The sequence below is a fragment of the Tenrec ecaudatus genome, chromosome 6 (genome assembly GCF_050624435.1).
Source record: "Tenrec ecaudatus isolate mTenEca1 chromosome 6, mTenEca1.hap1, whole genome shotgun sequence".
In the NCBI taxonomy this organism is placed as follows: Eukaryota; Metazoa; Chordata; class Mammalia; order Afrosoricida; family Tenrecidae; genus Tenrec; species Tenrec ecaudatus.
Genome location: NC_134535.1, coordinates 4,150,695 through 4,163,156, shown reverse-complemented (window position 1 = coordinate 4,163,156; position 12,462 = coordinate 4,150,695).

Genomic DNA, 12,462 nt, shown 5'->3' with positions numbered 1-12,462 from the left:
CCACCCCCCTGGCCTAGGGACCCAGAAGGAAAGTCCTCTTGGGAACAGAGCCCATCAGCCCACTGTCCCTACCCCACCACCACTTAGCTTGGAAGGTTGTGAACATTCAACTTAGAACAAGACTTAAGTAACAACCAACCAAATACGCTGACATGGAGTCGATTCCATCCTCTGATAACAACCCTATCGGACTGGGCAGATCTGCCCCGTGGGTTTCTGAGATTGTAACTCTTTATGGGAGTAGAAAGCCCTGCCTTTCTCCTGAGGAGTGGCTGATGGTTTTGAACTGCTGACCTTGTGATTAGCAGCCCAATTTGTAACCACTATGCCACCAGGGTACCTTAAGTTACCACTTGCGACTAAAGAGGAGACCTTACATTCATTAGGGTGTTATTGGAGAAGAGGGGTGAAGGGAAGTGAGATTCTAATCAAGCACCTCAGATGTGCCAGTGCTTCCCCTAACACAACATAAATTGGGGCCAAGTAAGGAATGTTTTCCGTTGGAAGGGGCCTAACCTGCCTATGTGCAGGTGTGGGGCTTCTGAAAGTACCCCTCTAGCCTGTTAACATGTGCGTGTCAACCTGCATCATGCTCTGACCTACCTGGAGAGACATTCTGGAAGGTTCTTTGCAGAGGTAAAGGCTAGGATCTCTGTGAAATTCACGCTCTCCTGTTGGTGAACAGGGGGGGGGGGCGTAAACAAGTCTGTCCGCAGTGCCCTAACTTCTCTTTGGAGGCCAGCCCCATGGGGCCAGCTGGCCCACCCTCAGTCTGTAGTGCCCTCTAGTGGCTGAGAGCCAGCACCGCACCCTCCCCCACGCTCCCCACTACCTCCCCCCATATCTCCTCACCTGGAGTGGCCCTCTATTCCAACTCTCAGCACTCCCCCGTAGGGTTTCCGAGACTGTAAATCTTGGGGAAGCTGACTCCCACATCTTTCTCCCAGGGAGGAGTTCAGACTGCCCATCTTTCCATTGTAACCGAGCACTTAACCGTGAAGCTAGCAGGGTTCCAGCTTCCTGGGACACCTACCACAGCCCCCGGCAGTCAGGGAGATTCGGACTCTAGCAACCCTACAGGACAGAGCAGTACTGCCCATTGGGAGTTTTCTGGGACTTTAAAATCTTGGCAGGAGCAGAGAGTCTCATATTACTCCCTCAGAATAGCTGGTGGGCCTGAACCTCTGACTTAGTAGTTAATAACCACCCCCCTTCACCCACAGAGTCCTTATTACTGAAAATCCAGTCCACTGCCATCATCCGTTCTGGCTCACAATGATTCAATGGGATTCTGAGGTTCTGAGAGTGATGGCTTCCTCATTTTCTCGGGGACCTGCTGCTGGCCTTGAACTGAAGACTGTGTGGTTACCTGACAACAACACCTGTATTCCTGGGTATTGCTCATCAGTTACCTAGGAGTCCTGGTCACATAGCTGTTATGAGTTGGGATGCTCACCAAAAGGTCAGCAGTTCAAAACCACCAGTGACTCTGAGGGGAAAGGAAGGAGACTTTCTACTCCCATAAAAAGTGACAGTCTGGGAAACCTGCGGGGGCCATTCTACCCTGTCCTGTAGGGTCGCTGTGAGTTGGCATCGACTTGATAGCAGTGAGTTGAACCAGTCACCTACCACCCAATCAGACATGGCACCATCGAGTAGATTCAAAGACCAGCCCATGGGATTCTGAGATTTTAAATCTGTGCAGGAGCAGGCAGCCTCGTCTTTCTCCCAGGGAGCAGCCCATGGGTTCAAACCACTGATCTTTGGGTTAGCAGACCAGCATGTCACCATGATGCCCTCAGCGCTCCCTCCCTTCCTCCATCAGTGTCCACCAAACACAGCCCGTGAGCAGGTGGTGGAGACCCAGCGAAGCCCACCCCTTTCTGCTGCACAGTGCTCACCCCTGCGTCAACATATCACGTGCTCATGAACACAAACTGAGATGTGCCATCCTTATTGTGCCGAGCAATGCCAGGTGACACCACCCTGCTGCTCTGGAGCCCCTGAGCCCGGCTGTCTGTAGATGAGGCTCCTCTCTCCCCTCACATTGCAAGCTGAGGATCACAGCACCCAGCAATGAGGGAGTGTCTTCTCACTCCAGGTCTGGTCATCAGCCCATGGGGAACCCCAAGAAGGGCCTGAACTGGCCGGTTGCAAAGACCTGAGCCTAGGGCACAGGACCCAGGAGCACACAGGTGTGGCATTTCAAGGGAGGTGGCTGGGATCGGAGAGTCCTGAAGGCGGGGGGGGGGGGGGGGGGCAGGCAGTGAGAACAGAGTAAAGTGGGAGAGGACCATGCCCAGCCACTGGGCTCAGTGCCCACTCTTGTTATTTTCATGCTATGATTGTCATCACCATCATTGTCACCATGGTTCCTAGTCTCAGCTCTGTGCCCTCAAGCTTGTCATGAAGCCAGCCTGAGAGAAAGCAGTCGTTCTGGATGTGATGTCAATACAACAGTTAGACACACACACACATTGTATGGATAAAATAGTTACAAAGAAACACTGTGTCAATAAGTTACAAACATACACACTGTATCGATAAAATAGTTACAAGCACACATACATACACACTGTGTCAATAAGATAGTTACAAACACATGCACACTTTGTGTCAATAAAACGGTTATACACACACACACTTTGTGAATGTAGTGTCAATAAAACAGTTAAAAATGGACACGCACACTCTTGCTTCATTGGTTCTTCTTGTCCACATACTTTGGTCTTTTCCTTATTTTAAATTGAGATCTGAGGATGCATCCAAAAATACTGCTACAAATCATAGGCCCTTCCGCTAAGCGAAAGGAGCCAGGAGTGAAGCCCTTGCTTCCCAGGATGGGTTCCTCCACGGCCTTCACACCTCTCCTCTGTCCTTTCATTTCAGTGACATAATTGCCTTCGAGACAATTCCTTTTTCCAGTGTTTTCATTGATATAACAATCACATACACGAGTCACTTTAAAAAACAAGAGTTGTACATACATTGCCACAATCAGTTCTAGTACCCCCTCCATATCCATTATTTGCTCCCCAATTCCCCTCAATCTCCCCGGCCTGTATCCCCGCTACACTATTCCATCCGTTGCTGCCTCTGTTCATCCTCCTTTGCTTCATTAACTGGGAAGCATAAGAAACAATAAAAACAAGACAAGGGAAAAAGAAAAGCCCACTGGCAGCATGTATGTTCTTTAAGCCAGAGAGAAAACTGTTGAGGAGCAAGTGAGAAATATTTAAACCTAGAGCAAGTTCCAAATGGGCCGTGAGGGAGGTCAACTGACCAGGTATCATATTATACCACCTGCCATAACAAAGTTTACAATAGTCAAGTTCACAGGGAGTTCTGTAAGCAAGTTTACAGTAATCTCTGTCTGGTAGTTAGGCATCTTTTGACTGTGGCCAGAGGTTTGATCCGAAGAGGTGCTCTGCAGGTGGACTGGGGCTCCAGCTGTCTTCCTGCGTAGCCTTGTACAGGTGTGTGTTCACGATGCAAGTTCTAGGCCTTCACTCCTCTGAGAGTGTTTCCATCTTCTGTTCCCCAAAGAGATGCGTGCTCGTGCAGTTGGCCCAGGGTGGGACTGTCCTTTGGACATCCTCACTTGTGCTCCTTTCAGATGGCCTCGGGGGTTGGGGAACAGAAGAGAGTGTGAAGGAGCAAGAGCGGGACTGTCGAGTGATGGGGTGCTGTTTTCCAACAGAAACCCTCCTCGGGACAGCCCTGGTTACCCTTGAAGCATAAGCAGGTGCACTGCATGATAGGGAAAAAAAACAAACTGAAAAACCTCCTCAGTACAATGTACCCAGTCTCCAGTGTTCTTGAAATGTCTTTCTGGTTGTCCTGTGTCTTTTGAGACGACCTATTGAGGTGGCTCCTTTGGAACCCCCAAACCAGTTCCATGGTCGCCTGAGCCGACCTCTCTGCCTTCGTGTGGATGGACCACTGTTTGGATTGGCCATTTCTTTGAAGGCCCCTGAGGAGAGCAGGGAAGGTGGAGGGCTGGGAGAGCGTGTCTGTGGATGACAGGGACAGGTTTCGACACGTTTTGTTTGGAATCTACCCATACGTGTTGCATGTATCAAGTGGAACCCGAGGGGCAGCGCTCTCTCCTGGATCCCTGCGTCCCTCCCCGGCCATGAGCCTCCCCTTGCTTAAAAGGGGTACGGTCCCACGGTGAGACAGTTAAAGTTTATTGTGCCAACTTGGCCGATGAACACATGTGGGATTAATTGAGGGGCAGAGAGATAAATGGCTTGGTGAGCCTCGCCTTTCTAGTTCTCAGGTCTCTTGCTTTGTGATGGTTGGACCAGGATGCAGCTGCCTTATCAGTTCCCTGCTTCAGCTGGCAAGGCTCACTTTCTGCAAGACATCCTTGAGGAGAAGCCGCATGGACTTACCCCGATGCAGCCCTGGATGCTGCAGCAACCGTGTGGAGACCCCTGCCAGCGCTGAGATGCTTACACATTCACTGATTCAGCTTTCCTCCTGAAGTCGGTGTCATAGTGTGTGTTTTGTGAGATGGAGGAGGACTTTGTGGATTGGTGTTGGACATATGTGCTAATGTTGGACTTGGGCTTGGGCAGAACTGGGTTGGGATGTTTTCTTCATGTGCATTTAATCTTTATATAAAACTCTCTCTTATACATGAGTTTTTGTGGATTTGCTTCTCTAAAGTACCCAGACTAACACACATGGTTTTTAATGTTGTCATGAAGTTGGGCCCTAGCACGATGACTGAGTTCCAGGACATTCCCATCTCTCCCAAAGGGAACCCTGCATGGATGCGATGTCACTCCTCACTGCCCCTGCTTGTTGCTCCCACTCCAGGCAACCACCCATCTGCCATCTGTCCCCATGGGTTTCCCTCTTGAGGACATTTCATACAGCACATGTCCCTTCCGCTCAGACTGGTTTCTCCTCCCACGATGTTGTCCAGCTCCATCTGCCCCAGAGCATGCAGCCCCTCCTCCTCCCTGAGCCACTGAGCGGTACCCACTGCACGGAGTGGTGCCCACTGCATGCCACCGCGTATCTGCTCATGGCTCTCTGGGGTTTTTCCGTTTTCCGACGGTTAGGAGGGCTGGAAAGGCACGGGAGCTGTGGGCTCTGCCAAGTGCCCGAGCCATTGTTGTTGAAATCATGATCTCTCTTCTGTTCAGACACGGACTCCATGCCCACTGCTATCATCGAGAGGATGTCCCTCGGTCCCCACTGGGTACAGGGAGGGGCGCTAAACCGGCCCCCAAACCAAAGAAGAACAAAACAGAACAATACACCACACATAGCCGCTCGGTGTGGATCGGAGGAGACCTGCACCCCGGTTTTCCCGGGGCTGTGAGGTTTGCACCTCCACCACCAGGCCTTTCTCCTGAGGCCTTCATTCAACCCGTCAACATTTCCAGTTAGCAGCCGAGCACCAAACTCTGTGTGCCACCTCGCTGACCCTGCCCCCTGGCCACCGCCGCCCTCTCTGCCTGCCTCCTGAGCCCCTGATGCTATCCCACTCTCCTGGGCTGGGGCTAAGGCCCTGCCTGTGATGGGCACCCCGGAAGAGGGCTCATCTGCACCACGCCCTGCAGAAGCCGTCCGCTTCCCTCGCTGCCTACGCGAACGGCAGCACCGTGGCCGCCCACAGACGCCATTCCCCTGGTAGCGATCAAGGAGCAAACCGCCCTCCCAGGGACGGGAACCCCTGCAGAGCGGGGGCAACGAGAAGAAGGATCAGAGGGGAAAGGACACCTTCGAATTAGGGTGTTGGTGAGAACAGAACATGTCACAGGTTGCAGAAGAACGAACAGCTTCTTGGAAGAAGTGGTCTCAGACTGCCCCTTAGATTAGCAAGGCTCATGAGACTTCGCCTGGTTTACTGCCTCTTGGACATGTTGTCAGGAGCGGCCAGGCCCTGGAGAAGCACATCGTGCTTCGTGCCACAGTGTTGCCAGTTGAGATTCATCAAGTCGGTGATTACAACTCATCACGACCCCCCGAATGACAGAGTCAAGCCCCACCTGGTCCTACGCCACCCTCACCGTTGTTACCTGTGAGCCGATTGTCGCAGCCACTGCCTCAGTCCATCTTGTCGAAGGGCCTGCCTCTTTTTTAATTTTAATCATTTTATTAGGGGCTCATACAATTCTTGTCACAATCCATACTTCCATCCATTATTAAAGCACAATTGTACATTCGTTGCCCTCATCATTCTCAAAACATTTGCTCTCCACCCAAGCCCCTGGCATCAGCTCCTCATTTTTTCCCCTGTGCCTGCTTCCTTTTTGCTTCCCCTCTACTTTCCCAAGCATGATGCCCTTTCCCTGGGCCTGGTCCTTCCTGATCACAGGCCCAAAGGACACGAAACCGAGCCTCGCCATTGTTTTTGCCGCTAAGGAGCCTCTGGTCTCCTTTCCTCCCGAGCAGGCGTGTTTGTTGTTCTGGCAGTCAGCCCGCGGTTCTTTCAAAATTTCTTGCCAGCACCAAGTGTCCAACACACCCATCCAGTGCTCTGGTTTTCTGCCTGCAGTCCCCACCATCCATGGGCCAGCCGACGAGGCCAATGAAATGCCATGGTCAAGTAGAGGGTCAGTGGACAAAGAGAAAGGCCTGTCTTGTAGCCACAGGCAGATTAGACAACATGCCAGGCAAGCACAGGCGGGCTCCTGCTTACTCATGACTTCCTAGTGAACAGTTTGCCCATGTGTCCCAGCCGGCTTCCCTGGCTGACTGGGTGCCCCTGCTCTGCTAGGGACTGGGGACGTGAAAGGAGACTTGGCTGTTGGCGGCAGGTGCTTCGAGGTTAGTAGGGAGATGCATGCCAGCCGGAATCTTTGAAGTGGTGGAATGGGTGGAATTGTTCGCTCCAGGCTAGTAAGGACGCGCGAGCCAGGCTGCCTTTGCTGTGCTTACTGGTTCCTGGACTGTGAGTAGCCCAGTGCTTACTGTGTGCGACACCCAGAGACTGGCTGGAGGAACCAAGACCAAACCAACTCACTGCCGTTGAGTCGCATGACCCTGCAGGACAGGGTAGAACAGCCCTTGTGGGTTTCCAAGACTGTGACCCTCTGTGCTGAGCTGCTGGTGGTTTTGAACTTCTAACCTCCAGGCTAGCGGCCCAAATGAGATCTTCTTTTTAGAAGAGAGGAACAACCCCAGTGTTAGAGCCAGGTGGAGCTGAGTTCAAATCCTGGTCCTTCCCCCTTCCACCAGCACAGACTTGCTTCTTAGGCTTGTTGTCCACCTCTGGGGACAACACCGGGTCACCTACGAGCAAGGTCAGCGGGAGCTGACCTGTGCTTCCTGACCCTCGGCTCTGTGGAGACAATCCACTGCACACGTTTTCGCTACACGGAAAGGTCTGGTTGGTGCCCCTCACTCGAAACGCCCCCCCCCCTCACCTGCCTTGAGGATTAAGCCTTCTTTTCCCATGTGGAGTCCCCTCCAGGGACAGAGCACACAGTCAGCAAGGTAAGCACGGGCTGACTTGTGCTTATTTACATGGCTACAAAGAACACTTCCCCACCATGTCTCCATAGGGGGGAGGGTGTCAGCCCCAGGAAGCTCGAGTTTATGAGGCTGCCTGGGAACCAAGACCCCGCCAGGCTGACCAAGTCCTCCTGATAAGAAAGCTATTTTGACTGTCCTTCTAAGGGACACTGGCTTTGTTCCCAGCCCGCGGCTCCAGGCCACACTCACATCACCTGTCACCAAGGCCAGCAGCCCTACACATGCAAGCACAGAGGTGTTGAGAACATAGCCCAGGCCACCTTTTTGGTCACCCTGGAGGGGTTGGGGCAGGGCAGCCAGGAGAGAATGGGAAGGGAGTCTGCTAGCTCCCCATCCACTGTGTGGACATCTGGAATGAGAAGTTCCATCGGAAGCCAGAGGTATTGGCCACCTCTGGGGCAGGAGGTCACTGCCTGGGTCCCCAAGTGGAGATGTGGAAGGCATGCTACATTCCGGGAGCAGGGGGCCTGTGGCCATCAGGGTGAGGGACAGCTGCCTCCAGGCCTGGGTGACTCCCAGCACCAGGGGCTCCCGCAGCCCCTTGTGGACCATGCTGTCTCAGGGACAAAAAGCCAGCATAAGCCCAGGGGACATCTGTTCATGAAGGGCTCCTTCTTGACTGGCAGAGGCCAGCCAAGCTAACCTACTATCCCCAACCCACCACCTGGGTCAGAGAGGACAGGCCCACCCCCAGTTCCAACTCGTCATCTGGGCTTGGAGAGGACAAGTCCCCCAGCCCCCAGACAGTCCCGTCTTCCTGCCCAGCTCACCACCGGGGTTGAAGAGAACAGGCCTCCCACCCCCAGGCCTGCCCATACCTGGGGTATGCCAAGGACAGCCCCCCAGCCCCACCCACCACCTGGGACAGAGAGGACAACTCCTCAGCCCCACCCAACACCTGGAATAGGAGGGGACAACCCCCTCAACCCAGTGTGGTATACTTGGGGTGTACAGGAGTTCAGCCCCCGGCCCCACCCACCAGCCCTGCCCACCCAGGGGGAGCAGGACCACACCGGGCAGGATCTGGCGGCTCAGGCCCCGCTGGAATTTGCTAAGCAAGCCGAGATCTGCAGGGGCAGGGAGCAGCCCTTTCTGGGATCAAAAGCCCAGAAGATGGATGAGGGCAGGAACAGTGGAGCGCCATGGGCGGGCCCCCAGGGAGGCAGGAGGGGCGGATGCTGGGGCCCGGGAGGCCATGGAGGCCGCCATTGAGGTTGACATCCCTGGCGCTGTGCCACTTGTCCGCAGGGTCTGGAGGGGCTGTTGGCAGAGCGCTAGGTTCCTGCAAGTCCCAACTCCTGCTAATGGGCCGCTGGGCCTGACTCAGCACTCAGGAAACCGGCTGACTGCCGAGCACCAGGGATCCAGCCATCCCATGCCTCCTCTCTGCAGAGCTAGGTGTGTTGTTTGCAGTCAGAGAAGGAGGGTGGCCAGGGCCGGGGCACCTGGCAGTGAACCTGGCTATGCCACTGGCTGTGGGCTTGATCAAGTCTCTCTTCTGGGCCTCCGACTCCTCCCCTGTAAAACAGGCCCCACCCAAATCCTGTTACTGAAATAAAACCCCACTGACTTAAAGGCTTAAAGCAACCCAGATGCATCCTCTCCTTGTTCCGGAGGTCAGGTTCTCAAACGGTTCTCACAGCGGAAGCCAAGGCATCCCCACCGCTGGTTCCTCTGAAGGCTCTGGGAGAGGATGAGCCGTTTGTCTTGTCTTTGGTAACATCACTGAGGGAATTGGGTCACCCTGGCGATAGGAACCAACTTGGCCACATCAAGAATCCCAGTATCATGTGCTTGTCCTCCCGCTGGTGAGGCACTGTAATTATCTTCCAGGTTGGCGTCTAGGCCATGAATCCTAACCTTAACGAAGCACGACGGGGGCGGGCTGGGTCACAGGCTTGCATGAGAGGGTGGCTCCAGTCACACCATAACTCCAGTCGTCCCCTTGCTGGGGTCACACTGGGCATTGAAAGAGCCTTCACATTGTAGCTGTTGGGTGCCAAGTGTGATGTCCTTCTGCAGGGCATGGTCTCTCCTGACACCATGTCCCAAGTATGTGAGACGCAGTCTCACCATCCTTGCTTTGAGGAGCCTTCTTCCAAGACAGACTCTTTGGTCCTTTGAGCAGTCCACGGGACTTTCAATCTTTTTCGCCAGCACCACAATTCAAAGACATTGATTTTTCTTCCAGCGCCCTTATTCTGTGTCTAACTCTCACAGGCATGTGAGGCGACGGAGAGCACCATGGCTTGGGTCAGTCACACCTTCATCCCCAAAGAGGCCCTGTGAAGCAGACGTGCCCAGCGCAATGTGTCATTGGATCGCTTGACTGCTGCTCCCGTGGTCCTTGATGGTGCAGCCACGCAAGGCGGACTCTTTGACAATTTCAGTCTCTTCTCTGCTTATCATGATGTTACCGATAAGTCCAGATGTAAGGATTTTGGTGGTCTTTGCATTGAGTCCTAATCCATATGGAAGGCTGTCATCCCTTGATCTGCATCAGCAAGTGCTTCAAATCCTCCTCACTTAGAACAAGCAAGGTGGTGTCCTCTGCATATCGTAGGTGGCTGATCAGCCTCCCTCCAATCCTGGTACTACATTCCCCATCATACAATCCGGCTTCTGGGATTATCTGCTCAGCACACACTCAGACCTATACGATGATAGAGAGACCATGGCTTGGGTCAGGTGCACTTTAGCCAAAAAAGTAGCATCTTTTCTTTGTAACCCTTTCTCTCAAGAGATCTTCTGTAAGCAGATTTTTTTCCCCCAGTGTAATAACATCCTTTGTTTTCGGAACTGCTGCGTCCTTAGGCATACTCTGCATTAGGTCTTGCTGGAAGAGACGGGCCTGATGGCATAATGATGAAGGCAGGGCGTGAATGACCGTGCAAAGTGCAATGTGTTAAGCGGGCTTCTCCAGAGAAACACATCCAGGGACACTTGCATGTCTATGGGCAGAGAAAGAGATTTGTATCGAGAAATGGCGCACACAATTGTACAGGTGGGCGGGTCCAGCCTGGTTCAAGTCTGTGGGTCAGATGTCAGCTGGAGGCTTCTCCTGACTCTTGTTGCTGCAGAGGCTGATGGATAGGATGCGGGAAGACCACAGGTTGGCAGATGCCGAGCTGAATGAATCCAAGGTTGGCCATTTAACTCCTAGGTTAGTGGTCTGCTGATCGCTCCTGACAGGAGGTCCACTGACCAGATGTAAGACTCAGATCCCAGCAGGAGAGGGGAACTGGCCTCCACACACTGCCAATCTGTCCCAAGAGTTGGCTGCATCCAGATGAAACTGCTTCGCTCAACCGTATCAAGACTGTGACAAGATGAAGGAGGTGACCCCTCTGCCACAGCTGTTCTTCCCATAGCTGCTTGGCAGACAATCGCCATCCTGCTCTTGACCTCACCAGGCTAATGGTGAATCCTGGCCCAGCCAGGTCTTATGTCAACATATCACTTGCTGTGATAGGAACAACAGGACCTGGCTTGTGTGGGGTTCGTGCGGGCTTCCTGGAGGAGCTGAGTGCTGCAGGATGAGGAGGTGGGCGGGTGAGGCAGGCTGTTGGAGGCAATGGGAACGGCATAGGCCAGGCCCTGAGGAATCCAAGCAAAGGTAGCCTGTGGGTGCCCTTCCTTGTTCTGGGCGGTGCTAAGACACAGAATGCCTTGGTCACAGCCCCTGTCCTTGATTCTGGCCAGGAGGGCCAAGGTCAGTTAGGACTGTAGAGCAGACAGACTCTCCGGTCCCTAGGTGGTTGGTGACAGAGGAGACCATCACCTGGCACTGCCATGAGGGGGAAACCAGTCTATATCAAGGCAGAACCATCTGACCAGATCCAGCCGCACCTGAAGGACACCCCATGGACTAGGCAGTTATATACATCAACATACCTCCACGTCTGCTTGAGCCCCTCTGAGCCCCCCTCCCCTTGCAACTCTTCCCTCTCTGTGTGTCATCGATGGAAGCCCGGAGGCAGGAGAGTGCGTGTGCAGACCCAGTCCGGGCCGTGAGTCAGGGAGGAGTGGGCAGGGCCACGATGACTGTGTCACAATTAGCTGGAGGAAAGAGGAGTGCCGGACAGGCTGGCTCAGGAGTCAGTGCCACTTACTGCTGCCAATGCATCCTAGGTTCCGTTCCTGGCCAGGGCCTCCATGGGCAACCACTGCCGCAGGCCCGTCAGAGGAGGCATGTGCATTGGCTATGGCGCCAAAGGGGCTTTCAGACTAAGGCAAGCGAGGGGGAAGGGCCTGGTGATCTGCTTCTGAAAAGCCAGCTCACAGGGTCAGCGTTTTGTTCTGCTGTGCATGGGAGCTCCACGCCCCAGAAGCAGAGTCTGTGGCAATTGGAAAACCAAACTCCCTGCTACCGAGTCCATGCCAACCCACAGCAACCTTACACGATAGGGTGGAACTGCCCCGCGGGTTTCCCAGACTGTCACTCTCTATAGGAGTAGAAAGCCTCCTCTTTCTCCCGAGGAGCTGCTAACGGTTTCGAACTGATGATCTTGTGGTCAGCAGCACAACATGTAACCACAATGCCATTCAAAACAAAACAAAAATAATTGCCATGGAGTTGATTCCAACTCACCGTGACCCTTCTGGATAGAAGAGAACTGCTCTGCAGGGTCTCGAAGGCTGGAATCTTCACAGGAGCAGATGGTCTCATCATTGTACCAAGAAGCAGCTCACGGGTTCTGTAAGGGCAACGTTCAATTTTCCACAGATTTCAGACTGGCCTGAACCTCTATGAGCAAAAATCTATAAATTGATACCTTGACTTCCCGTAGCCTCTGGACTCAAGACTGCACACAATTTCTATAAGCAAACGATACAATTTCCATACCCAAACAATGCAATGGTTGAATGCTAAGATGTTTCACATAGAAGTAGCGGTTACTTCCCACAAAGATAAGACTTCCCTGGCACACAGGGCTCATCTTGGTCAAGCACCACCAAGAGATG